Raw genomic sequence first — 25136 nt, forward strand, 5'->3', positions numbered from 1 at the left:
CTGCCCAGACTTACCGCCCAAACTACACCAATAACCATGGAGGACCCCCGAAGCCCGGAGGCAACAACAACAACAATCACACCAGCAACAACAACCCCAACAACAACAACAACAACAACAACAACAACAACAACAACAACGGGAACAACCACAACAACAACACTGGCCCTAGGACTGGAAGCAACGCCATCCCCGTCGCCACCAAGGACAAGGCCACCATCACTTGTTATGAGTGTGGAGTGGTTGGGCATTACTCCAATGAGTGCCCCAAAAGGTTAGCCAAGGTTGCCGCCAACACCACTGCACCTGCTCAGAACCAGCGCCACTTTGCCGCGAGAAGGAACCAGAACAACAACAACGGCCGCCTCTACAACATGACTGCCACAGAAGCCCAAGAAGCACCTCAAGCCATGCCAAGTAGGTTTTCCTGTAAAATCATATCGCCCAATCTCTCTTAGGAACCTAACTTTTCTTAAAATCTCGGGACGAGATTTGTTTAAGGGGGAAGGGTTTGTAACATCCCAAATTTTAAAACAAAGAGAAAATGAATTTCCTTTTTCGAAAAATGAAAACCAACAAAAACTTTTCTTACATAGAGTGATATGCATAGTGCTCATACCTAATACTTGTGTTTTGCCATGATGAGTGTTATTATGCTTATGTGATAAACCCTAAAACCCTAAAGTGATCAAGTGAAGATCACAAACCAAATAAAATAAAAGAGAAACAAATCAAATAAGAAAAACCCTAAACCCTAACCTTCTCAAAACCAAGTGTATCTATTTTGAGAAATCCAAAATAAAGAAAAAGACATATGTGGGCATATAGCCCTAATGTGTACATTTTGAACCCTACCTTTATTACTTTGCTAAATGGTGGTGAACCATTGCAAAACTTACCAAACCCTAAACCTCATCCCTCTTGTCACCAACCTTTGAAAAACAAAATAAAAAGAAATGATCTTAATTAGGAAAAAGGCATATGCAAGCCTATGTCTACTTTTTGCAAATGCTAAAACTTTGGTTGTCTACCTTGGTAGATGGTTTGGAAATACCTCAACACACTCAACCAAGTACTTACCAACCAATTCAAGTGAGAAACAAAATAAAATCAAACATATGCATAGAGGTATATGTGGCACTTAGCCAAAATATCAAATCTTGACCTAGGCACCCACATTGCCCCAAAATGGTTTGAGCCTTTTACCCAACTCATTCTAACACCAAATAAACCTCACCCATGTCAAAGGAAAGCCAAGAAGAAGAAAAGGATAAAGGTTGGAAAATCACAAAACCCTCACATATGGTTTATGCCATTTTTTCCAAATCTTTTACCTAGACCAATTTGGCCTTCACCATTAGTTGTAATATGTTACTAAACACTTATTACAACTTTTGGAATCAAAGGAACACAAATCAAATCAAATTTGAAATCAAATTTTGATCACATGCAATGATAGTCAATTCTGCCAATTACAATCTGGTCACTACTTTGAGCCCCTGGATTTCAAGATTTCCAAACCAAACAATTCCAATTATTTGCACCTCATCCAAGTACACATCAAGGTGAAAAACTTTGGTAAAGACCACCATGTCAAATTCATCTTGGATCAAATTCTATGCTCATGCAAAGTTGGAACTTTTTATCAAATGCAACAATCTCACACATTGCAATTTTGCAATTCTTTTATTTTTAAAATTCCACCACCACTTGTATTTGTCTCTGGTCATTTGCAACTTATCCAAATGCACCATTTTCCAATTTTGGAACCATAGTGCACAAACCAATTTTGGCAAGAAATTGCATTTTGCAAATAAGCATCAATTCAAACACTATTTGAAATAGTGTTTTCCCACTCTAAACTGCACCACCTTGCTCCCTGGTCCCCTCTCTCTCTCTAACCATGCACAGCAACCCTAGGGAGCAAGCCCTAGCTTGCATAGACCAAGCCATGCCGGCCATGTCCCCCATGGACATGCTTCCCCTCTCTCCTCTCACCTCAGAGCCTGGCCACCATGTCCCATTGGACCCCCTTGGTCCCCTGAGCACCCTGGTGGCCGCCATTGCCGGAGAGGAGGGCCACAGAGGCGGCACGCGTCGCGCCCACGACGCCCAGGGCCATGCTGATGACGGCGTGGGCACGCCCCCAGGCACGCCACGGCCACACGTCGCCCCGACGTTCTGCTCCACCCCTGGCCCCCTTCTCTCCTCCTTGAGCTTCATCGCCGCACCGCGAACCCGCCGGACACACTCCTTTGCCCCCGCACATGCTGTCGCCGTCGACATCGTCGCCGTTTCTCTGCCGCCGTGCCGCACGGCATCGCACGCGCCAACACTAACCAGACCGTCCCCCACCTAGCTATCGAGCTCCCTAGCACCGCATGTATGTCGCCTACGCAGCCCTGCTCTCGCCTGTCCCCCTTGCTCACCGGAATCGCCGCGCCGCGGTCGACCTCGCCAGCACCCCACGGCCACCTCCCACCGCTATAAAAGGAGGACTCCTCCTCTCAAATTGAGCACGCCATTCACTTCCTCTCATCTCACAGCCTCTCCTCGACCTCTCACTTCGCTCGATTAGCCACCGCACCGCCCCAATTGCAAGATCGTCGCCGCCCACAGTAGCCGAAGCTCGCCGGAGAAGGAGGCCGCCCCAGACGACGCCACTGCTTCCAGGCGCTTCCTCATCTACTCCAACGTCGCGGCGCACAACTCCGACGATCGCCGGAGCTCCGACGACCGCTACGACCCCCTACCTCCGCCTCCCGTAAGCTTCCCTCTCGCCGGAGATGACGACCCCTCTCAGCCGTCGATCTCCTCTCTAATCGCACGGCCATCACTTCCCCATACCGTTTCGCTCACTTTAGCCCACAGACAGGTGGCCCCCACCTTGTCAGCTGGCCCGCTGTGAAGCTGGGCCGGCCCATTCCTATCTCTCTATGCACAGCCCAGTAATTCTCCCGCTAGCCCACGTTTCAAATTCAAAAATCCAAAATAGAGAAATATATCAATCTGATGTCAACTTTAAAATTTAATAGGGACAAATCTACTTGGCCAAATTTTACAAATTTTATATATTTGGAAAGCTTAGGATTTTATCTACACAATGCCACTGGATTGAACCCTAGATCTACAATAGAATTAAAGTAGAAAAATAAACCAGACAGGGACTTTTATGACTTAGAATAATTATTAAAAATCAACGAAAAATGCTTTTGAGTTGATTCCAACTCCTATAATTCAAATTTCACTTGCACTAATTGTTTCTGCAAAAATATGACATGCTTACTTTGAATGATCATGGCCTATTTTAATTAAAGGACTATATGGCTATTTCTAGTCAAATATATTGTCCAAAACTATTAATAAATCACATGGGAGTTTTTATCTCATTTAAATCTTGTCACAAACATTTAAAAATGAGGTAGAGACTCTGGTCATTTAGGTCTCATATGAATTGTTTGATGATATTAAATCTTTACCATATTAGTATTAAATTGTATGAGGTGCTTCACCTCATTTAAATCATTCTCTTAAATGATAAGTATGAAGAGGTTGACTTTGGTCAACCTAGGTCATATATCATTCATGAGAGAAATTAAATCTTAATAAGATAGTGAGAGGAAATTAGTTTTTTTAATAAGAAAACACATCCACCAACTTAATAGTAATGGGTAATGCTAGCTTAAGTTGTGTGAATCATGTGTGTGAATAGTTTAGTACCGAAGTTTGGTATGATGATTGGATACGTCGTATTTATTTTTAGATGCTAGCACCGGAGAATACCAGGAAGAGGAAGGTTGCTACCAAGAGAAGGAAGAGGAGAACTTTGACCACTACCAAGGCAAGCTAACAACTTTGCAAGTTCTATGGTTGCAAGCTAATACTCTTGCAAAGTGCAAAGCTCTACCAAGAGCAAGGCACACTCATCTTTTCTTATGCTTCATGAACCCATCCCAAGTTTTACTTTTCAAGTTTTCAATTTGAATATTTAAGTTTCCTTTTATAGTTAACTTTGGTCTAAGTCTAGAATACTACAAGAGTATCAAACTTAGCCTAACAAGCATTACAAGTAGCTAGCACCCCTCATGATTAGTTGCTAGTGCTAATATTAAAACTTGACTGCTCTAGATGGGAACATGTGACTTGAAATAAAGTTGAAGCTTTGGAATGATGATGCATTCCATTGAATGAATTTTGAAGGTGAATATGACCAAGAGAAGATAGTGATTTTTGATTAAAAACTGATATTGGTTTGGATGCGATACCTTTCCAATTCTTGAGTACCCCCACAATACCTGATTATGGGTAAGGGCTTAACTAGAAATTTATGTATCTTAGTATGGGTTCCCTCTGAACACACATCATAGGGGTTATGTCGAGGCTGCCTCCGTTGTTGATAAATGATGTGAATTGAGGTGAATTGTACGGCCAAGCCCTGTGCAGTTCCCAGGTTGACAGTTGGTCTTCATTGGGAGGCCAAGCTCATGGGGAGAGGTGCTCATACTAGGGTTTGTAAATGGAAGGTTATGGTTGATGATCCGCGTCTTTGCGTTACGATGATTCGGGGTTATCCCGACGGATGAAATCAAATTTTGTGGCACAAGTGTGCAACCTCTGCAGAGTGTAAACCTATTCGAATAGCCGTGTCCACGGTTACGGACGGTTGGAAAGGCCATACAGTTTCCGGTGTCAGATTCTTGAAAATATGGATAAAGTGAATGGTGAATGGTGACTGGTTTTTGAATCACAACTGAGTTGTGGGAATGACACTAATGTTCCCAATTGAGTTAGTTAGCACATGAATGAGTCTTTCTCAAATACTTGTGAACTAAAACTGGCTTTACGCAAATAAACTAGAGCTTAGCACTCCCTTTACTAGAATTGATAGTACTTACATCAGTATTAGTTTGCGAGTACTTTAAAGTACTCACGGTACGTATCCCTGGCTATTCAAATGGCTAGACTATGAAGAAGAGCAGCAGTACCAGGAGGACGGACAACAAGACGTCTACGACAACTAGGGAATCTTCTGACGTTAGACGTTGGCCTGTGGATTAGATAGTCCACTTCCGTTACGCTTCCGCCATGTAATATGTTCGTTGATCAGTAGATCAACTATTTGTGTAATATTGGATAATGTGATCTATTTGTAAGATGACTATGGTATGTAATGAATGATGACTTATGATATTCAACTGTTATCTCTCGCAACAACAATATTCCTGTGATTGCGATGTATGGCATAACAGGCATCTGGACTTAAAAATCCGGGTGTTGACAAGTTGGTATCAGAGCCATTGTTTGACCTTAGGAGACCCTAGTTAGAATGGACGGCTGAAAAACTTAGTTTCAAAAACCAATGAAGTGAATATTTTTGAAAACTTATTCTCACTCTTATCCATGAGATCTTTTTCAAAAATGAGAAATCTATGCTCTACTTTTCTTTGCAAGCCTACATAAAATTTTGCACACTTAACTACTTCTTTAACTTACTCATCCTCATTATTCACAGATGGAGTACACCTGCCAGTCCTATCAACTTGTCCATGGAGGAAACCTGATGTTCGAGAAGGATGTGAAGCAACTAGTGGAATATCTAGGACGCCCGTATCCCGGTTCTTCGGAATACCCCTCAACCATCCATCGGGAGGACCACCTCGGTGGGAAGTTACTACAGATCTGAGAGGAAAGCTTGGAGCCCCAATATGGGAAACCATATGGTTTTCTGTAACGGGAAACACTTGGAAGGAAGGACTAGTCAGAGCTATGCAGGAAGCAATTGCCCGTCTGTGCGGACAAAATGAGAACAAGATCAAGAACACTCGCTTTGTCTACTACCCAAGACACGACCCTATGGGAAGACCCCTAACCATGCCCCCGCACACGGAGATGAACCATTATGTGTAGCACACCTGGACTTCCTGCTGTACAAGACCCGCAAGGAGTTGGACAACGCCCTCGCCTTTCGCCAAGCATATTACCCGTGAAGACGAAGAATCCACCCCGAAGAGTAGTATCGCTAAGGCACTTGAGTAGGTGTGAGTTGTATCAGGATCCCCTTGTATCGTAGAGCGAATGAATGGTTCTTCAAACCAACGGTGTGTTAGATTTGTAATGTATAATGTTTGGTATGAATGAAAAAGTGTTCTTGTTTTTTTACCCCCGCAACACTACAAAAAAATTTCAAGTTATGAACTTTTTAAACTTTAAACCAAACCAACCCTAGAAATTTCCCTCTTATCTTATCATCTACCTCCATGTTCAGATGGCCCGTCCCAACCGCGGTGCGAATCAAGACGCAATGATGCAACTGTTGCAGACCTTGATGGCAGACCGCGAGAATGAAAGAGCTGAAAGACAGGCCAACCAAGCTGTACTGCAACAGATTGCTAACAACAATCAAGGCCATGGAAACCACGACCACCCTGGGTCGAAGCTGAAGAACTTTCAGAACACCAACCCACCCATGTTTAGCAAGACAGAAGAGCCACTAGATGCCGATGACTGGCTCCAGACAATGGAGAACAACCTGGAGGTTGCGGGAGTTGAAGCCGCAGAGAAAGTACTATTCGCCACCCACTACCTGTCAGGACCTGCACGAGCCTGGTGGACAAGCGCCCGCGCAATGAATGCTGGACAGATGATGACCTGGGAAGACTTCAAGCTGAAGTTTAGCAAATACCATGTGCCCCAAGGACTGATTAAGAAGATGAGAGACAAGTTCCGCGAACTCAAGCAAGGTAGAATGTCCGTGGTAGAATACCGCGACAGATTCCTTACTCTGTCAAGGTACGCCCCGGACGAAACCGACACCAATGAGAAGCGGAAGGAAAGATTTCTGAACGGACTCCACGACGAAATGCGGTCATGCTTGGTCAACATTCCCTTTGCTGACTTAGAAGCCCTGGTGGACTCAGCCATCCAGATGGAAGGGAAGCTTCACCAAGCCAACGAGAACCGCAAACGCCGGATGATGAACCAGCATGGGTCCAGCAATACCCAGAACTACCGCAACAACTCATCAGGAGGATCTGCTCCAAGATACAACAATCCCACTGCCCAGACTTACCGCCCAAACTACACCAATAACCATGGAGGACCCCCGAAGCCCGGAGGCAACAACAACAACAATCACACCAGCAACAACAACCCCAACAACAACAACAACAACAACAACAACAACAACGGGAACAACCACAACAACAACACTGGCCCTAGGACTGGAAGCAACGCCATCCCCGTCGCCACCAAGGACAAGGCCACCATCACTTGTTATGAGTGTGGAGTGGTTGGGCATTACTCCAATGAGTGCTCCAAAAGGTTAGCCAAGGTTGCCGCCAACACCGCTGCACCTGCTCAGAACCAGCGCCGCTTTGCCGCGAGAAGGAACCAGAACAACAACAACGGCCGCCTCTACAACATGACTGCCACAGAAGCCCAAGAAGCAACTCAGGCCATGCCAAGTAGGTTTTCCTGTTAAATCATATCGCCCAATCTCTCTTAGGAACCTAACTTTTCTTAAAATCTCGGGACGAGATTTGTTTAAGGGGGAAGGGTTTGTAACATCCCAAATTTTAAAACAAAGAGAAAATGAATTTACTTTTTCCAAAAATGAAAACCAACAAAAACTTTTCTTACATAGAGTGCTATGCATAGTGCTCATACCTAATACTTGTGTTTTGCCATAATGAGTGTTATTATGCTTATGTGATAAACCCTAAAGTGATCAAGTGAAGATCACAACCAAATAAAATAAAAGAGAAAGAAATCAAATAAGGAAAACCCTAAACCCTAACCTTCTCAAAACCAAGTGGATCTATTTTGAGAAATCCAAAATAAAGAAAAAGACATATGTGGGCATATAGCCCTAATGTGTACATTTTGAACCCTACCTTTCTTACTTTGCTAAATGGTGGTGAACCATTGCAAAACTTACCAAACCCTAAACCTCATCCCTCTTGTCACCAACCTTTGAAAAACAAAATAAAAAGAAATGATCTTAATTAAGAAAAAGGCATATGCAAGCCTATGACTACTTTTTGCAAATGCTAAAACTTTGGTTGTCTACCTTGGTAGATGGTTTGGAAATACCTCAACACACTCAACCAAGTACTTACCAACCAATTCAAGTGAGAAACAAAATAAAATCAAACATATGCATAGAGGTATATGTGGCACTTAGCCAAAATATCAAATCTTGACCTAGGCACCCACATTTCCCCAAAATGGTTTGAGCCTTTTACCCAACTCATTCTAACACCAAATAAACCTCACCCATGTCAAAGGAAAGCCAAGAAGAAGAAAATGATAAAGGTTGGAAAATCACAAAACCCTCACATATGGTTTATGCCATTTTTTCCAAATCTTTGACCTAGACCAATTTAGCCTTCACCATTAGTTGTAATATGTTACTAAACGCTTATTACAACTTTTGGAATCAAAGGAACACTGTCGTCGTGGTGAACAAACAGATGCCATAGGATGGCTTATCTTGGGGCCGAATGGACGCTAGAGGATTCGGGGGAGGGTTTATGACTAGACGGGATGAACTTCCGGATGGTTTCCTCAAGAACTTGGCCAAGGCCAGAGGTTGAAGAAGAAAGACACAAGGAAGAACTCTCTCTAGATCACTATCTTCATTGATCTCCACAGGTTACAGGTTCAAGCTTACAAGGTTCTCTCTCTATCTTCTCTATCGTTCCGCGCGTATGAAAGAGGCTGCCCCCTCTCCTTATATAGGGGAGAGGGTGGCTTACAGAACAAGAAACCCTAATGGGATCTTTGACTAGACAAACTACTTTACAAAGATACTTTATAAAGCTACTTTAATCATAGATGACGCCGGGGTTTTCTTTAAACAGGGAGGTCGACGTCCTCCGGCTTCTTTGGCCGTCACCCATCTCTTTATCTTCGGGCCTTCGTTTAAAGCCACTTTGCTTAGCTCATCCTTGTCTTTTAGCTCTGACGGAATCTTTGACCAGCCGGCCGACATGCTCTTCCTTCCGGTGTTCCGGTATCTTTCCTACCCGGTTCCGGTATACCCCTCTTGGGGATACCGGCTTAGCTTACTTAGCCAAATTCCTATCTTTGAGTTCCGGTATAAATATTAAACCGGTATCTTGATGGATAAGACCATCCGGTTTGGCATGCCTTTGGCATACCGGGGGTCATCCCCCCAACATTAGTCCCCGAAGCTGGTATAGTCTGGCGGATTCTATCCAACAGACCATGCCAGGTTCCCATGTTCTTGTTACCGGTTTAATTTATCCGGCGCTCTGCTTGGCTCCGGCATCTTTGCCCGGACTCATGTCCTCTTTCTTTGCAAGGCATTCTCCGGTTGCTTATCTTCCGGCATCTCGTTCATTTAACACTTCCTCGGCGAAGTCGAGAATATATCGGGTCCCGCACCTGTCAGTGACATGCGCACTGTGACTGACGCGCCAGTGTCAGGGGTCACTTCCGTTCGGCTTCCGTGCGCGCATTAATTGATCCACAGCGGATCCCAACCACTTCTCCGGATCCGTGTGTGCCTCCCTGTGGCTCTTCTCTATCGCGCGTGTATCATCGCGCCACATGGCGATACGCGGGGCGAACCGTCGCGGCCCACGGGCTGAACCGCTACGGTCCAGCGGTTTTTTAGCCCACCTCTTTTTCTTTATAAGGCCAAAACCGCCCCTTCTCCTTCTTCTTCTTCGCATTCTCCAGTTCCTTGCGCACTAGTGCCCCTTGTTCGTACGCCTCTGCCACTCCCTTCGCTTGCTCGAGTCTCGCCGCCCAGCGGATCTCCACCAGCGCGCCGCCGGACGCCGCCGGACTTCACCGCGGGAAGAACTTCTGCGGCGCCTTTCTCTCGGCCGCGACATTGGCGCTTCTTCAAGCTTTTTCTCCGCCTCACCGTCGCCGGACTTCCTTGCCTACAGCAAGCTCGCCCAACCACCGGTGAACTCCTTCCTCTACAACTCCGCCACCCCAGGTTAGGCTTTATTCATGTTTACTCCTCTTTTGCTTGTAGTTCAGATCTTGAGTTGGAAGCGTATTTATCCTTTCTTTTTCTTTGCTTTTTCTCTCTTTCGTAGATCTTCTCGCGGGGGTAGTTCTTGGGGAACTTGTTTTTTCGAGTAGATTCCGGGATTTCCCAAACCCAAATGTCTTCCGAACAATACCTTTCCACCTCTTCCTCCAGTAACCCGGAAGATCGCGCCTTCGACGGGGTTAGCGCAGATCTGGCCCAAATGGAATCTGACGGCGGCCAAGAACAAGATGCCGGTAGTTCTAGCCAAGCTTCCGGCGCTGACTCTTCCGAGATCACTCGCGGAGCCTGGATGGGCTCCAGCGTCAGTGAGTATGAGATTGACTGGCTATACCGGTCCCGGAGGATTCCGGAAGGAGTATCCTGCCGGATTCCCGGCGACGAGATCGAACCGGTGCCTAACCCCGGCGAATACGTCGTCTTCCTTGCTCATTTTGAGCGCGGCTTCGGCCTCCCCGCTTCTCCCTTTTTCCGGAGTTTCCTTGACTTTTACAAACTCCAACCTCACCATCTTCCCGGCAACGCCATTTTCTATCTCTCTTGCTATGTCACCTTCATGGAGGCTTATATCGGCATCCGTCCCACTCGCGAGACGTTTGCTCGATTCTTCGCCCTTCGGATTAATTCCGTTCAGGGCTTAGACATTCCGAAACCCAAACCCCCCGTACAATGCGGGTCTTGCATCATTGGCTCCCGTCAGGGGAGCCCCTTCTTTAAGTTTTCCGGTCTCGAGTCATGCCGGCTCTGGCAAGGGACCTTTTTCTATGTTAGGAACAACGGCGCCGCAGATCTCATTGATCTGCCTCCTTTTGATCCGGCGCCGCCCACCAAGACTAACTGGAGCTACAATCCGAAGGAGTCTCACAACGAGACGAACCGGATTATACGCTTCATGAAACAGCGGATGAAGGATACCAACCTCTGCTCTGACGACATCATCCGCACCTTCATCTCGCGCCGGGTGCTTCCTCTTAAGCGCCGCGCCCACAAGATGTGCGAGATGTATGGCCCTGGCGATCCTACCAAGATCACCGGGCTCCCTCTCAGCAAGAAGGATGTCGTCCTTAAGGCCAGGCAGATCTGCCAGACCTCCATGCCGGAAGATTGGGAATGGGGCCTCCGGCCTCTTAGCTCTACTAACCCTCCGACCCAAGAAGTAAGAAATTACACAACTCGGGTCGGTTCACCGGAAGCTTTCATTGCGATTAACCTCTTCTTTCTTTTTTTTTGTTTCTTCAGGCCAAGGACCGTTTCCCCGGCATCGAATCCGACAAGCGAGGCCGTTGCCGGAAGCGTGGTCTCGACAAGTTTGACCCCGACCCCGTCATTTTCTGGCGTGACTTGAAGATGGGCCGGACTCCAGCCGCGCGCCTCGGCAAGTCTCCGCCGGATCATGCCGGTTCATCTGATGAACTGACCATCCTTGAGGTAGCTCTTCTTTTATACTTCTCATATTCCTTTGCTATTGTTCTTCTGTAGATGTGCCCTCAGCCAACGTCAACCCACAGGTCCATGAGCATGTGGCGCCGCTGCAGGCCGAGGCAGGCCAAGAGTTTGTGGACAAACTCATGGCCCAGGGCCAGAAGAACAAGACCCCGGCCTCTGATGCCGGCTCAAGCCAACCTCCTCCTGCCAAGCGCTTCCGGACCGAACCTGTCGCGGGTAAGGTCGTTGCCATGAGGCGCCACAAGGGCAAGCAGATGCCGACGGCTACCGGGTAAGGCTTCTCTTTTCTGCTTGTTTTGTTTTCACCGAGTTCTTTTCCGGTTGCTTCTTTCCCAACGTTCTCCTTTTCTCTCTTTCAGCCCCGCGCTCAAGCTTGGCTCCAGGCCTGAGGGCTCTGCTGGTTCGGCCAGGACCTCGACTCCTCCTCCTCATTCCAGCCCGGCACCATCTGGTGCCGGCAACACCTCTGCCTCCCCTGCGGGGGCACAACAAGTTCGGGGCGCGCGGCCCCTACACCGCCAAATCTCCGTGCGGAGGAGGACTTTGCCTCCCCTCCAGAGACCCAAGACACCGGCGCCAGCAACATGGGCGCCGGAAAAGAACCTGCCGGGCGGGTGGAACCTTCAGTTCCTCCCGTCCCTGAGAAGAAGAAAAGGAAGAAGACTTCCTCCAAGGCCGCGCCGGAAACTTCCGTGCCGGCAATCTCAACACCGACGCCGCCACCGGAAACCTCTGCCCCTGAGGTAACCGGGCCCACGCCAACGCCTCCACCGACCCAAGGACCTTCTGCGACCGCGCCCAAGCCGCCGCCGGCGTCCCTCAAGATCACCGACTATCTCAAGCCGGGGGCGTCCCGCGGAAAGGCCGCGGATGGCAGCGCCTCAAGCGGCTCGCAGCCTTTAGTGCTGCACGTCGGGCCTGCCGCCGTTGTGGTCCAAGACAAACCTTCCGGCCTCTTGGGCCGGATCGTTGAGCTGAAGCGCGGGGGCCAAGACTTGGGGCCTCTCCTCCCCTATGCCCAAAGGTGGAACAATGCGGACATCTCCGCAGCTACCCGCGGCTTGGGGAAGGACCGGCTCCCAGCGCCAGATCCTGCCGGCCCTCGGTCCACTGAAGAACACTTCACGCGGCTCAAGCGTGCCGTGAAGGAGTTCGACAGCGCGTGGTACGATGCCACCGCTAACGTGGTGGTAAGTTTTATCAACCCTTTTGTAAATTTTCTTGATGCCGGTTTTCTTCTTTCCGGATCTTGTCTATTCTCCCAGTCCCCGAGTTTTGGGTTTAGAGTGCAACTCTTGGCGCAAAACTTTCTTTTAAAGAATTTCTGAAACCGGCATCTTCCTCATAGCAAACCGCAAACTCCCAGTCCCCGAGTTTTGGGTTGAGAGCTTGGTCTTAGCGCAAAACTCTCTTTAAAAGATGCCGCAAACTCCCAGTCCCCGAGTTTTGGGTTGAGAGCTTGCTCTTAGCGCAAAACTCTCTAGAAACGCACGAAACCGGCATAACCAGTCCCCGAGTTTCGGGTTAAAATCCTTTGTTCTTTGCTAACATCATTTCCTTAAACAGAGCACGGCCGACGCCCGGAAGGCTCTCTTTGAGGAGCTTCTATGGGAGCACCGGAGCCTTGCTGAGGCGCACAGCAAGTGCCAAGGTAATTTCTTGTGCCTCCGGCATCTTTTTATCGGAAGGTTTTCTTTTCTTTGTGATTTACAAGTTTTTCTTATAACAGCTTTCCCGGAAGCCTCCCTTGAGGCCCTCAAGGCCCAGGTTGCCGCACTCCAAGGTACAACTCCTATCTTTCCGGTTAACTTGCTTCTTTGTGTTTCATTCGTCTTGTGTTTTGCTAATATCCCCTTTTCCGGCTCGTAGCTGAAAAGGAGCAGCTCATCCGGGATCACCAGAAGGCCTTGGAGGCCCAGAAGGAGATCTCCAGGGAGCTCAAGGATCAGGCTATCCAGGCCGGAGTCCGGCATGCTGAGGAGCTGAAAGCCGCTGAGGCTGCCGCGGAGGCCAGGCTGAATGAAGCGCTGGAGGATGCCGGCAACGCCAATGTGGTGTTGCAGGCCGAGCTGGAAGAGGGCGCCAAAGCGCTGAAAGCAGCCGAGGGCAAAGCCGCAAAGGCGCACAAAGCTGCCGCGGCGGAGGCCATCAAGGCCCAGAAAGCAGCCGAAGGCGAGGTCGCGCGGTTGAAGGCGGAACAGAAGAAGTACGATCTTCTGGTTACGCGGACTGACGCGCTTGCCCTTCGTACGTCTTTCTTTTCTCTTTCCCGGTTTCCGCTTATAAGATTATTCATTCCGGTATCATATACTTAACTTTCTTTTGTTTCGTAGGGCTCTTTCCGGATTCCCAGTCTCATGCCATAAATAAGGTTGCGGAGCACCGGGCGCAGCAGGCCGGCAATAACTTAGGTGCACCTTGGGATCCCTATGATCACTTGGTTGCTCTAAACGCGCGGGTCTCGCACATGCGCTCGGTGGACCGGAACCTTTCCGATATCCCCGAGGTGGCCTCCCAGCTCTTCAAGACCCTCTGGCCCGGCGAAGTGGTGCCGGACACCTTCTCCCTCATCAGCGACCGCTTGAAGGGTGGCTGCCGGCGGATCCGGGAGTGGCAGTGCTCTGCTGCCCGTGCCGGAGCGGACTCAGCGCTTCGCGTTGCCTGCTCCTGGTATCCGGAGCTAGACCTGGACGCTCTCGTCGGCGTGCGTGAAGGCGCTCCCACTGACGTGGACCCGGTTCTTACCGCTAAGCGGCAGGACCGCGCGTACCACATCGCGGAGTATGCTGAAATGCGCACCTTCATCCCCCCTCCTGAAGATGTCAAAGATTATCTGAGCGAGGAGGAGGAAGATGAAGGCGAGGATGTGCCACCGCCAACTCCTGATGCCGGCGCTGCTCCCCCGGAAGCCCCTGCTGCCTGACTTTGTCTTGTCACAAGATATTACCTGTTCCTGGTTACTTTGTAACAAAACTTGTTAAATTCTACCCCGGTATGCCGGGGTTTATGATGTAAGATAAGACTTAACCTTTTGGTTTGTGGTACAACATTTTATGCCGGTAAACTGTACCGGTAACTTATTAAGTTGTGTTTGTCTTAACATATTTGCTCGTTGAGTTGCTTTTTCTTGTACTGCAATGATTTCGAAATTGTTTCCGCATCCAATTGATGTATACTTGGCTCTTTTGCCTTGGCTCTGCCTACCTTCTCTGGGCATTTTTGGCGTATGAGCACAAAGTTCTTTTACCAAGCAAGCATTTTCTTGAACTTAGAAATAACTCGAAATTTTCGCAAAAAACCGGTATAACCGGGGTTAGTTAAACTTTTCCGGATTGTTCTTTCCTGCTCTCTCTCTTTCCGCAGTTCATGTGCTTATCCCCTACCGGTTTATCTTGCTTGCCATGAAGCCAAGTTATGGACAACGACGAGTCGAAGACTCCGGTATGGTCTAGCACACTACTAAACCAGAAAGAAAAAACATTCAATAGGCAACCGGCAACAGAAAAAATAAACATGTTTCATGCAACTTATTAAGGGTAGTCCCCGAGAGTCATTCGAGGTTCCGACATCTTTTATTCATAGCAATTAAGGTACAAAAAGGAACTCTTACAGCACCACTTCAAGAGTAGAAAGGACGCAACAAAGCTACATTCCATGGGCGTTTGGTCTCCTCTCCTGACTTGTCCGCCTTTCCTTTCTTCCATTCCTGTGCATCAATTAGGTAATAGGCATCATTGTGGAGAGCCTTGCTCACAATGAAAGGTCCTTCCCACGGAGAGGAAAGCTTGTGCCGGCCTTCAGTGCGCTGCACTAGGCGTAGCACCAGGTCCCCTTCTCGGAACACTCTTGGATTAACCTTCCGGCTATGATAGCGTCTGAGGTTTTGCTGATAAATGGCTGTTCTTGCCAGAGCTAGTTCTCTTGCTTCTTCTAGCAAGTCCACATCATTTTCTCGGGCCTCCTTTACCTCTTCTTCGGTATAGAGCTGCACCCTTGGGGAATCATGGAGAATGTCGGTTGGTATGACCGCTTCAGCCCCATAAACCATGAAAAACGGCGTGTATCCGGTAGACCGGTTCGGAGTTGTTCTTAGGCTCCACAGCACTGATGGTAGCTCATCGATCCAACATCCCGGCGATTTTTCCATTGCATCAATGAGTCGTGGTTTGATACCGGAAAGCACTAAAGCATTCGTTCTCTCAACTTGGCCATTGCCTTGTGGGTGCGCTACTGAGCACAAATCCAGCCGGATGTTCTTGTCTTCACAAAATCGTTTGAACTCTCCTTGAGCAAAGTTTGAGCCATTGTCAGTTATGATACTGTGCGGGTATCCATATCGCAGAATTACATCTTTTAGGAACTTTACCGCTGTGTGGCCATCACATTTTGCGATAGGCTTCACTTCCAGCCACTTGGTGAACTTATCCACCATTACCAAGATGTGGGTCATGTTTCCCCTTGCGGTTTTAAATGGTCCAACCATGTCCAGGCACCAGACAGCGAATGGCCAAGTTAGCGGTATGGTTTTCAAACCGGATGCTGGGGTATGGTTTTGCTTGGCGTACCTCTGGCACCCATTGCATTTTCTTACCATATCCTCCGCATTCTCCAAAGCCGTTGGCCAATAGAATCCATGCCGGAACACCTTTGCCACCAGTGCCCTTGACGAGGCGTGGTGCCCGCATTCTCCTCGATGAATTTCCTCAAGCATTTCTTTTCCCTCTTCCGGCTCCACACATCTCTGGAGGACACCGGTAACACTTCTCTTGTACGCCTCACCATTGATAATAGTGTAAGCTTTGGACCTCCTCTGTATCCTTCTGGACTCATTTTCGTCAACCGGCAAGGTGCCGTTGACCAGGAATTCCTTAATAGGTTTAACCCAAGATGGCGCTTCTCTAACCACGAACACCGGCATGTCTATGTCCATGTTGTCCACGAGCATTGCCTCCTCCGGCATGGGCGACGCAGTCCCCGAGTTTGCCGGAGCAGTTCCCGGGTTTCCTTCGTCAATCTCCATTGGCACCACATGCGACGGAGGTACGAAAATTGATTCCGACTCCGGGCTTGGCTTGATTGATGGAACTCTTAGGTGTGCCAAGGCTATTCCGGGGGGAATTTCTTGCCTCGATGAGCCCAGCTTGGATAGAGCATCCGCGGCTTCATTTTCAGCCCGCGGCACATGGTGAAACTCACACCCTTCGAAGAAGCCGGCAATCTTTTGCACATGAAACCGGTATGAGGCCATGTTGGCATCTTTTGCATCCCAATCTCCGGAACACTGTTGCACCACCAGATCTGAATCGCCGTAGCAAATGATCCGGAGCGCTCCGATTTCTTTTGCGACCTTAAGCCCGTGTATCAGAGCTTCGTACTCAGCGACATTGTTTGATGCCCTGAAGTGCACTTGTAAAACATACCGGAGGTGATCTCCCTTAGGTGAGGTGAGTACCACACCGGCACCCAGACCCTCCTTGAGTTTGGATCCGTCAAAGTGCATCTTCCAGTATTCTATCTTGTGTTCTGGCGGCTTGTATTGTATCTCCGCCCAATCGACCATGAAATCAGCTAGAGCTTGCGATTTTATGGCATCTCTTCTTTCATACACCGGTACATATGGTGATAGCTGAATTGCCCATTTTGCAATCCGGCCACTGGCATCCTTGTTACCCATGATATCGGAGATGGGTGCCTCACTTACCACCTTCATGGGGTGTTCCTCAAAGTAATGCTTGAGTTTCGTGGCGGCCATGAACACGCCATAAGTCATCTTTTGGAAGTGTGGGTAGTTCTGCTTTGAAGAGGAGAGCACCTCGCTCAGGTAGTATACCGGCCTGCGGGACGGTTTTTCCTTCCTCTTCTCTTTCTACCACAACCACAACACTAACCACCCGGTTTGTTGCCGCTATATAAAGCAACATAGGTTCTCTTTCCAAGGGCGAGGCCAAAATCGGGGCCGTTACGAGCATGTTCTTCAATTCTTTAAACGTTGCGTCTGCCTGTGTGGTCCAGACGAAAGTATCCGATTTTTTCATCAAAGCATAGAGCGGCAAGGCCTTTTCTCCTAGCCTGCTTATGAACCGGCTTAGCGATGCCAAGCTTCCGGTAAACTTTTGCACATCTTTTAGTTCTCGCGGGATAGGCATTCTTTCTATTGCCCGGATTTTTACCGGATTGACCTCAATGCCCCGGCTTGACACAAGGAAACCAAGCAGCTTGCCGGCAGGGACACCGAAGGTGCATTTTGCCGGATTGAGCTTCATCCGGAACCGTCTTAGGTTGTCAAATGTTTGCCGGATGTCATCGATTAAGGTATCTTTTACTTTAGTTTTTATCACAATATCATCCACATAAACTTGCACATTCTTTCCGATTTGATCAAACAAGCATTTTTGCATACAGCGCTGGTACGTTGCATCAGCGTTGCGCAAACCAAAAGGCATTTTCACATAGCAATAAGCCCCGTGCGGGGTAATGAACGCAGTTTTTATTTGATCTTCCTTTTTCAGAGGGATTTGGTGGAATCCGGAATACGCATCCAGGAAAGACAACAACTCACACCCAGCAGTAGAATCAATTACTTGATCGATTCGGGGCAAAGGGAAAGGATCTCTTGGGCAAGCTTTGTTGAGGTTGGTGTAGTCGATGCACATGCGCCACACCTTCGGAGCTTGTGCCTCCAGGTTCTCATCTTTTTCTTCTCGACCATCACCGGATTAGCCAGCCACTCTGTGTGCGTGACCTCCACGATGAAACCGGCAACCAACAGCTTTGTCACTTCTTCTCCAATGATTTTCCTCCTATCTTCTGCGAACCGGCGCAAGGGTTGTCTCACCGGCTTGGCATCCTTCCGGACGTTTAAAGAGTGCTCAGCCAGCTCCTCGGAACTCCTACCAAGTCATCGATTGACCGAGGCAAAAATGTTCCGATTCTCACGGAGGAAGCCGACGAGCGCGCTTTCCTATGCTTGACCGAGGCCGGCACCGATACGAACGGTGCGCTCTGGGTAAGCCGGATCCAGCACAATGTCCTTTGTCTCGTTTGTCGGCTTGAATGCCGGTGAGGCCAGGTTTCCACTCATTGCCGCTAAGCTCAACTTTGAAGACTGAGCCAGCGCAACAGCAGTTTGCATTCTTTTCTTTTCCTCCGCTATCACCAGTGATTCTGCCAGGTTTGATCCGGCGGAAGCGGTTTCCATTGAGACTTTATAGTTTCCCACCACGGTCAAGGGTCCACGAGGTGCCGGCATCTTCATCTTGAGGTAAGCCGTATGTGTTGAGGCCATGAAAGCTGCCAATGCCGGTCTTCCCAGCAATGCATGGTAAGGACTATCTAAGTCCACCACCTCGAACTCAATGTTCTCAATGCGACAATTGTCACGTCCTCCAAACGACACATCCACCCGAACTTTTCCTATCGGGGCGCAAGACAAACCGGGAACGATCCCATGGAAAGTTGTGTGAGTTGGCTGCAGCATATTCTCCGTTATGCCCAACGTGCGCATGGTGTGCTTGTACATGATGTTTATGCTGCTGCCGTTGTCTATCAGCACCTTGCTGAATTTTACCCGGGTTTCCGGCCCTTTCATGATTGGGTCCACAACAAGAGCATATCCGCCCGGATTCGGCATGATTCTGGGGTGATCCTTGAATGACCAGGTGATTTCCTGATCTGACCATAGCATGTACTTGGGTACTGCCGGCATCACCGCGTTCACTTCCATGGAACGGCGATGCACGCTCTGCCTGTCGTTTGGTTCGGTAACAAAGACAACCATGCACAAATGTGGGTCTTCGTAAACATTCCGGCCCAAAGGTGCCGGTGGCGGAGGTTGATCACGATTTTCCTCCACCCGGTTAACTTGCTGGTATTGCTTGCTCGTTTGGCTGAGGTTGTACCGGTAGAGCATTTGCTCCAGTAAGCGGTGGTGGTGGTGGTAGTTGTTGTTGGCGCAGCATATCTTGCGGCGGCGGCAACATTGTGGCGCAGCCTTGTCCTTGCGCATCCTTCACCGCCCCTTTTTGCATTAAGTACTTAGTCCAAGAACAATCCTTTGTCAGATGGTTTGACGGGTGATCCGGGTTCGGCATGTGCCACCGGCAAGGTTGGTCCATGGCGGCTTCCATGGTGTATTTCACCGGTTCTTGCCAATTCTTTTTCTGGCCCCAGGGTTTCTTCTCAACCCATTGCTTCTTAGGACCCGCCCATGGCTGCGATCCGGTTTTCTGTCTCTGACTGCCGCTGGCGTCATAATTTTCTTGCACAGCAGCAACTTGCTGTGATGCATATCTTCGATCTGGGAAATCTTCCCTTCTTTTGTTGTTCCGGTTGTCCCGGTATTTCTCTTGTCGCTGCTGCGGCGGGTTTGACTGCTCCGGCTCAGCTTGCACTGCCGGTTGCATTGGGTCTCCCAATGCATAGCTATCCGCCACACGTATCATTTCCGCCAAGGTTGTTGGCATGCTTCTCTGCAGCTTTTGCCACAAAGGCGATCCTCTCCGGCATCCTTGACTGAACCAGGCAATGACTTGTGCCTCAATCACTCCTTCGCATGTATTTCTCATTGAGTTCCACCGGGTAAGATAATCCCGGTCTGTTTCTCCTGTATGCTGTTGGCACAGCGCGAGCTGCTGGGGCCGGTTTGGCCTCTTGTAAGTGCTGCTGAAGTTATTCACAAAGGCTTCCTCAAAATCCAACCATCCGTTAATGCTTCCTGCCGGCAGATTGTTAAGCCAAATTCTTGCAGGACCTACCAGGTAGGACGGGATGATTCTTACCGCCCAACGCCGATTTACTCCACCACCAGCCACGTAAACAGCTGTGACATAATCTGCCAGCCAGTCTTCCGGCTTGGTCGTACCATCATACGTTCTTGTGTCCCGGGGCAACTGGAAATTGCGCACCGGTGGTTCTTCTCTCATGATTCGTGGGCCAAAACACCTTGGGCCAGGAGGTCCCTCACATTCGACTATTGCGGAAAGATGTACTCTGTCCAACCTGTGCCTCGCATCCCGGTCTAGCAAACATCCTTTTCCCAGGCGTTCCCCCAAAGGGTTCCGGTGGACTCTTGTCCGTTCCACCTCGGAATCTGATTCGTCATATCCTTCCGGTTCCGCGGCTCTTGCCTGCCGGTACCCTGGTGGTGGCATTTCCTCATCGACATATGCCACTCTTGCGGCTCGATAATTTTGTCCGGTTTCATATCTACCGGCATGATTGTTTCCGGCATAGCCTCCCTTGGCGTAGCCCCGATCTGCCCCTTGGCTTTTTCTACCGGCATCATGTTGCCCGGCTTTTTGCTTTCCGGCAAGAACTGGATCATACACAGTCATCTGCCGTGCGTTCTTTTCTCTTTCCCTTCTTTTGTCCGGATGGGGGGACGATGCCTGCCCCTGGGACTTGCTTCCGGCATTCTTTGTTGAACGCGCGGATTTTGAGGCCACTGCCTCGTTCAGCTTAGCTAGCTGTTCAGCATTTTGCTGCTCGATAGTTTTCAGCAGCTCTTTTACACGCTCTTGCTGCTTTGCCAACTCGTCTCCGGAAAGCGATTCACATAGTTCTACTGCAGCTTTTGCGGCTTTTATAGTTTTATCCGGGCTACTGTACTTAGGCTTTTCTACAATGCTTACAGACACAGATGCACTTTTGCCGGCAAGAACTTCTTTACGCAAATCCTGATCTAGATTGCGAGCCTTAAGCCGGTTTTCCGGTATCCTAGCGGCATGAGCACTAACAGAAGCAAAGCCATGGGCTGCGTTATACTCACGTAGGGTTAGGTTCAGCTCGCGTTGCGCCCGGTTGATGTCGGCGCCACCGGTAAGCAGGGCCTTGCGCGTGGCTTCCAGCTCCTCCTGAGCCTTTGCCGGGTCGATGTTCTGCGCGATGGGCGTGGCCAGCGTGTGCATCGCCGCTTGAAGAGGTGTTGCCGGTGGTGCTGATGACGCTCCCGCGACGCATGCGTCACGCTCCAGCGGCGGTTTTGCCGGGCGGGTTGATGCCGCACGTTCATCTCCTTCCTCCACAGCTCCCTTGCCGGTGTTGACCGCACCAGCCATCATGACCTCCACGCTGCCAGCGGCGCGGCCAGCACACAGCCATCTTGGCGGATCCAGCGCCACTAGCACCGGCGAGAGGCGCTGGCGCACGGGAACGGTGCCGAAATAGACGCGGAGGCTGCCGAACTCGATGGTGCGGCCGTTCTGCGGGAACTTGCCGCCGTTGGCGAAGCAGCCTGCGTTGCCGTTGATGAAATCCATGTTGTAGATGCGTTGCACGAGCGCGGACACCGTGCGCTCGCCGTTGATGTCGAGGATGCCCGCCCGAATATGAACTCCAGCAAGCGCCACTTCACGCCCCACGGTGGGCGCCAACTGTCGTCGTGGTGAACAAACAGATGCCATAGGATGGCTTATCTTGGGGCCGAATGGACGCTAGAGGATTCGGGGGAGGGTTTATGACTAGACGGGATGAACTTCCGGATGGTTTCCTCAAGAACTTGGCCAAGGCCAGAGGTTGAAGAAGAAAGACACAAGGAAGAACTCTCTCTAGATCACTATCTTCATTGATCTCCACAGGTTACAGGTTCAAGCTTACAAGGTTCTCTCTCTATCTTCTCTATCGTTCCGCGCGTATGAAAGAGGCTGCCCCTCTCCTTATATAGGGGAGAGGGTGGCTTACGAGAACAAGAAACCCTAATGGGATCTTTGACTAGACAAACTACTTTACAAAGATACTTTATAAAGCTACTTTAATCATAGATGACGCCGGGGTTTTCTTTAAACAGGGAGGCTGACGTCCTCCGGCTTCTTTGGCCGTCACCCTTCTCTTTATCTTCAGGCCTTCGTTTAAAGCCACTTTGCTTAGCTCATCCTTGTCTTTTAGCTCCTGACGGAATCTTTGACCAGCCAGCCGACATGCTCTTCCTTCCGGTGTTCCGGTATCTTTCCTACCCGGTTCCGGTATACCCCTCTTGGGGATACCGGCTTAGCTTACTTAGCCAAATTCCTATCTTTGAGTTCCGGTATAAATATTAAACCGGTATCTTGATGGATAAGACCATCCGGTTTGGCATGCCTTTGGCATACCGGGGGTCATCCCCCCAACAAACACAAATCAAATTTGAAATCAAATTTTGATCACATGCAATGATGGTCAATTCTGCCAATTACAATCTGGTCACTACTTTGAGCCCCTGGATTTCAAGATTTCCAAACCAAACAATTCCAATTCTTTGCACCTCATCCAAGTACACATCAAGGTGAACAACTTTGGTAAAGACCACCATGTCAAATTCATCTTGGATCAAATTCTATGCTCATGCAAAGTTGGAACTTTTTATCAAATGCAACAATCTCACACATTGCAATTTTGCAATTCTTTTATTTTTAAAATTCCACCACCACTTGTATTTGTCTCTGCTCATTTGCAACTTATCCAAATGCACCATTTTCCAATTTTGGAACCATAGTGCACAACCCAATTTTGGCAAGAAATTGCATTTTGCAAATAAGCATCAATTCAAACACTATTTGAAATAGTGTTTTCCCACTCTAAACTGCACCACCTTGCTCCCTGGTCCCCTCTCTCTCTCTAACCATGCACAACAACCCTAGGGAGCAAGCCCTAGCTTGCATAGACCAAGCCATGCCGGCCATGTCCCCCATGGACATGCTTCCCCTCTCTCCTCTCACCTCAGAGCCTGGCCACCATGTCCCATTGGACCCCGTTGGTCCCCTGAGCACCCTGGTGGCCGCCATTGCCGGAGAGGAGGGCCACAGAGGCGGCACGCGTCGCGCCCACGACACCCAGGGCCATGCCGATGACGGCGTGGGCACGCCCCCAGGCACGCCACGGCCACACGTCGCCCCGACGTTCTGCTCCAACCCTGGCCCCCTTCTCTCCTCCTTGAGCTTCACCGCCGCACCGCGAACCCGCCGGACATGCTCCTTTGCCCCCGCACATGCTGTCGCCGTCGACATCGTCGCGGTTTCTCCGCCGCCGTGCCGCACGGCATCGCACGCGCCAGCACTAACCAGACCGTCCCCCACCTAGCTATCGAGCTCCCTAGCGCCGCATGGATGTCGCCTACGCAGCCCTGCTCTCGCCTGTCCCCCTTGCTCACCGGAATCGCCGCGCCGCGGTCGACCTCGCCAGCACCCCACGGCCACCTCCCGCCGCTATAAAAGGAGGACTCCTCCTATCAAATTGAGCACGCCATTCACTTCCTCTCATCTCACAGCCTCTCCTCGACCTCTCACTTCGCTCGATTAGCCACCGCACCGCCCCAATTGCAAGATCGTCGCCACCCACATTAGCCGAAGCTCGCCGGAGAAGGAGGCCGCCCCAGACGACGCCACTGCTTCCAGGCGCTTCCTCATCAACTCCAACGTCGCGGCGCACAACTCCGACGATCACCGGAGCTCCGACGACCGCTACGACCCCCTACCTCCGCCTCCCGTTAGCTTCCCTCTCGCCGGAGACGACGACCCCTCTCAGTCGTCGATCTCCTCTCTAATCGCACGGCCATCACTTCCCCGTACCGTTTCGCTCACTTTAGCCCACAGACAGGTGGCCCCCACCTTGTCAGCTGGCCCGCTGTGAAGCTGGGCCGGCCCATTCCTCTTTCTCTCTCTGCACAGCCCAGTAATTCTCCCGCCAGCCCACGTTTCAAATTCAAAAATCCAAAATAGAGAAATATATCAATCTGATGTCAACTTTAAAATTTAATAGGGACAAATCTACTTGGCCAAATTTTACAAATTTTATATATTTGGAAAGCTTAGGATTTTATCTACACAATGCCACTGGATTGAACCCTAGATCTATTAAAGAATTAAAGTAGAGAAATAAACAAGATAGGGACTTTTCTGATTAGAATAATTATTAAAAATCAACCAAAAATGCTTTTGAGTTGATTCCAACTCCTATAATTCAAATTTCACTTGCACTAATTGTTTCTGCAAAAATATGACATGCTTACTTTGAATGATCATGGCCTAGTTTAATTAAAGGACTATATGGCTATTTCTAGTCAAAGATATTGTCCAAAACTATTAATAAATCACATGGGAGTTTTTCTCTCATTTAAATCTTGTCACAAACATTTCAAAATGAGGTAGAGACTCTGGTCATTTAGGTCTCATATGAATTGTTTGATGATATTAAATCTTTACCATATTAGGATTAAATTGTATGAGGTGCTTCACCTCATTTAAATCATTCTCTTAAATGATAAGTATGAAGAGGTTGACTTTGGTCAACCTAGGTCATATATCATTCATGAGAGAAATTAAATCTTAATAAGATAGTGAGAGGAAATTAGTTTTTTTAATAAGAAAACACATCCACCAACTTAATAGTAATGGTTAATGCTAGCTTAAGTTGTGTGAATCATGTGTGTGAATAGTTTAGTACCGAAGTTTGGTATGATGATTGGATACGTCGTATTTATTTTTAGACGCTAGCACCGGAGAATACCAGGAAGAGGAAGGTTGCTACCAAGAGAAGGAAGAGGAGAACTTTGACCACTACCAAGGCAAGCTAACAACTTTGCAAGTTCTATGGTTGCAAGCTAATACTCTTGCGAAGTGCAAAGCTCTACCAAGAGCAAGGCACACTCATCTTTTCTTATGCTTCATGAACCCATCCCAAGTTTTACTTT

This window comes from Lolium rigidum, chromosome 6 (assembly GCF_022539505.1).
Source record: "Lolium rigidum isolate FL_2022 chromosome 6, APGP_CSIRO_Lrig_0.1, whole genome shotgun sequence".
Taxonomy (NCBI): Eukaryota; Viridiplantae; Streptophyta; class Magnoliopsida; order Poales; family Poaceae; genus Lolium; species Lolium rigidum.